The following is a 4,012-nucleotide window of genomic DNA, read 5'->3' on the forward strand; positions in this document are numbered from 1 at the left end:
TGTATGAAAATACCCAAGACTGGGTAATTTATAAAGAACAGAAATTTCTCACAGTTCTAGAGGCTAGGAAGTCCAAGATCAAGATGCCAGCAGATCTGGTATCTACTAAGGGATGTTTTCTATTTTCAAGGTGATGCCTCTTACAGTGTCCACACATGGCAGAAGGAGGGAAGGGACAAACTCACTCTCTCAAGCCCTCTTATAAGGTGCTAATCCCATCACCTCCTAATCACCTAAAATCCTCACCTCTTAACACCATTGAATTGGGCATTAGATTTTCACATGACTTTTGTAAGAGCTACAAACATTCAAACCACAGCAAAAATTATTCTTAAAGCACATTTAAAAAGAGTAATTCAAGATTTTTAAATGGGGGAGAGGGTATGGGAAGCTGATGGGGAGTGAATTTTAGCCATATGTATAAAATAAATGTTTCTACTAGCATGAAGACATTCATATTTAGTGCATAATATTTTGATAAAACACATGTATTGAATTAACTTTTAAGAAATGTCACTTCAGGTATAACTTATTAAAACTTAGCATTTTCTCCCAAGTTATTATCATTTGAAGTTATTGATGGCAAGGTTTTATTTTTTTAATTTTTATTTATTTATTTATTTATTTATTGGGGAGGGGGTTACTCTTGACCTTTGGCAGGGTCTCATTACACTGCAATAATCTATTCGGCCACCCAGCCAGCCAGGATCAAATGTTTGAGTCAATCCTGGAGGCCCCCCTCAATAGCTCCAGCATCATACAGCCCTGCCCTACCACCTGTACCTCTGCATCTGGGCCAAGATTTTATTCTCATCTATGAAAACTGAGGCTTCATGTAAACATCAGAAGTAAGGGTCATTAGTAATGCCATCCCGATTTTAATTTCTCTGGTAAAGTAAAACATGAAATTTCATCGGTATGAGTGGTCAGTGGGCTTAATTACATTGAATGGCATTTCTGTTCATGCCCTAGACCTTTCTTCTTCACTCTGTGAATACACCTGTACATAGATTTAAAATGATTGCAAGCTAAAATTCTCTCTCTGGGTGTAAAGTTAATATAAATAGGCTCACCATGGTCTATGGTTACAGACACTATTCAGAGTTTAAAGAGTAGTGCTTCAGAGACCGAGTCTTTGTGGCCCAAGTAGTAGGGTACCTGCTGCACAATAGTGGAATCACTTGGGAGGCCTGGGTTTGGATCCTGAGTAGACCTGAACACACTGGGTTCACCTACGCATACCAGTGATCCTGGCTTGTTGGGAGGTGGTGTGGAAAGTCTCTCTCTCTTTCTCCTCTATACTCCTATGTAAGAAGGCACTTTAAGTAGGGGAGGGCACAAGGTACTGCAGCAGTAAAATATGAAGCTAAGAGAGACTGATGCACATGGGAAGGTTCTTATCCAGAGACCTCCTAGAATACACTAGGCAGGCTCAGGCCTACAATCCAGGGCTGGCTGTGGCTGAGGGTAGATTGCAGTGTCAAGGCCCTGTTGGGGATGCTTCTCTCTTTCTTGCTTGTTCATGTAACAAAAAAAATATAAAGCCCTAGGAAGGAAAATGGAATGCCACAATCTGGACATTTAGAACTCCTCTAGAACCTACCACTCAGCAAATAAAGTCCGTCTGGTGGCAGCTTCAGGAACTACTATCAGGGAGAAATGAATTTATTCCTTTATTCAGTTGATCAGCAATCCTTTATCATTTACTTACTTGGTGTCAGACATAATCCTTCATGCGAGGGATGTATTAGTGAATAAAATGTGACTTCTGTTCCAGGGAGCTGACAGTTCTAATGGAGGGTACAATGTGAAGAGAAAAGAACATTGGGAACCGGCAGTTAGCGTAATGGCTATGTCGCTGAACTCCCATGTAGTCGACCGCGGTTCACGTCCCGGTCCCAGTGGCTTAAAACTCACACCGGGCGCGTGTGCGTGCATGCCCAAGATCCCAAGAGGAGAATGGAGGAGAAGGGATTGTGGCATGACCATCCCCCCTGGGGGGTGATTTCTCGCTTTCTGTCTCTATGTCTCTCTCTGTCTGTCTGGCAAGCGCAAGTGCCCTATAGCGAAAACCTCTCAAAAAAAAAAAAAAAAAGGACATTGATAGGATTATGTAGCATATTATGAGAACATAGGAAAAAAATCTAACTTTTAGGATGGGAGGATTGGTGTGCAGAAAGCAGGAGGGTTCTAAGAGAAGGCTTCCTAGAAAAACTTGGGACAAAACCTCAAAGCCTGAGTGGGAGTAGCTGGGAGGCCATTCCAGGTAGAGAGAACAGTATGGTGCCCATAAACTCCAGCTGGCTCCAGAGTTGTTGCTGTAAAATAAAGTGAAACTCAGAAGCAATGGATTTTAATGTGTAGGGCAGGCTAAACTTTTGTTAAGGACTAAATAGTAAGTACTTGAAGCTCCAGGAATCATACTATTTCCTTTTTTTTTTTTTTTTTTTGCCATAGGGGATGTGTCCTTGCCTTGCCAGAGAGATAGAAAGTGAGAAGTCATCCACCAGGGGAATGGCCATGCCACAGTCCTTTCTCCTCCATTCACCTCTTAGGATTTTGGGCACACATGCACATGTGCCCAGTGTGAGTTTCAAGCCACTGGGTCTGGGACTCAAACCATGATTGACTACATGGGAGTTCAGTGATAGCCATTCTATTTCAATTCAATTCTACCTTGGTAACACAAAGCAGCCTTGTCTAGTAGGCAAACTTCTTTTGTGGCACCAAAATTAGAATTTCATGTAATTTTCACAAGTCATGAAATAGAACTCTTCTATTGATTTTTTCTAGCTACTTAATGTCAACAACCACTTGTAATTCTCCATCTGCACAAACAATTCTCAGCACGTTTGGTCCGGTGGCCATAGTTTGCCTATTTCTTCTTTCCAGCCACCATGGAGAACCATGAAAGGATTTTAAAACAAGGAATTAATGTGATCAGGGCTGTGTGGGAGGAAGTACATTCTGGCAGTATGGGGAAGATAGATTTGAGAGGACAGGGCAAGAGGAAGGGAGGACACAGAGGACTGTTAAATCTTTCCACATGAAAAAGTCAGGCACAGTTTGCTTCCAGAACACTGATAAATCAGTCAACACCAGAGTGTCCCAGAAGTGTCACTTCCCTCCCCATTACTGACTACCTTTCTCTGCCACTGTTTCTTCCTCTGATCACACCATCCCTGCCACATGCTACCTCTCTAAAACTCTTTCGACAGAATGTAAATCTGGAGTCTCCCCTAGAAGTCCACTTCTCTGACTTCTGAGAGAGCCCCAGTATGACCTGAGCTTCCTCAAATCCATCAGCATACATAATAGATGTGGTTACAATCTTTGCAAAGGTCATGAATTTTTATAAGACAGAGATTCAAAGGCCAGGCTCTGAATAGATTGCCTGGATTTCCAGTTTGTGGTACAGAAAACTAATACAATGCTATTATATGCCTTATTTAATAAATAACATAATTTTCACAACAGCAAAAATAAAATTAATCAGAGGTGGGAGGTGAAAGGAAGGGAGCAGTTACAGTTGTTTTTTAGATTTTTATGACATGAGCCATTGGATGGATGACATATTTTTTTTACTGAGGTGAGGACAACTAAGGTGAAAGATAAATTTAGGAGGAAATCTTTCTATTTTGCCAAATAGAACTCACTTAGTCTTTTAGTTCTTCCAGAAAATATTTTGGAGCCATTGGGTCTGAGACTTGAACCACCTGGTTCTTTTATTTTCCAGTTGATGAGAATAACAGTTTTTGTTTGTTTGTTTGTTTTCATTTGGTAGATGAAGTAATATAGTCTCAGAAATGTGAAATGATTAGCCTCTTTTCCTGCAGCATAATCTAAATCTATGATTTTTATCTTTTGCTAAATAATCTTGCATCTTGATTTCAAAGTACATAAAATTAAATATGCCACAAAAATGTTTTGGCACCCAACATTATTTTTAAAATATAAAGAACTAAAACAAGAATATCTTTGGTAGGTTTTCAAATTTCACAAACTAGTAAAA

Source organism: Tupaia chinensis, unplaced genomic scaffold, assembly GCF_000334495.1.
Source record: "Tupaia chinensis unplaced genomic scaffold, TupChi_1.0 Scaffold000362_1, whole genome shotgun sequence".
Lineage (NCBI taxonomy): Eukaryota > Metazoa > Chordata > Mammalia > Scandentia > Tupaiidae > Tupaia > Tupaia belangeri.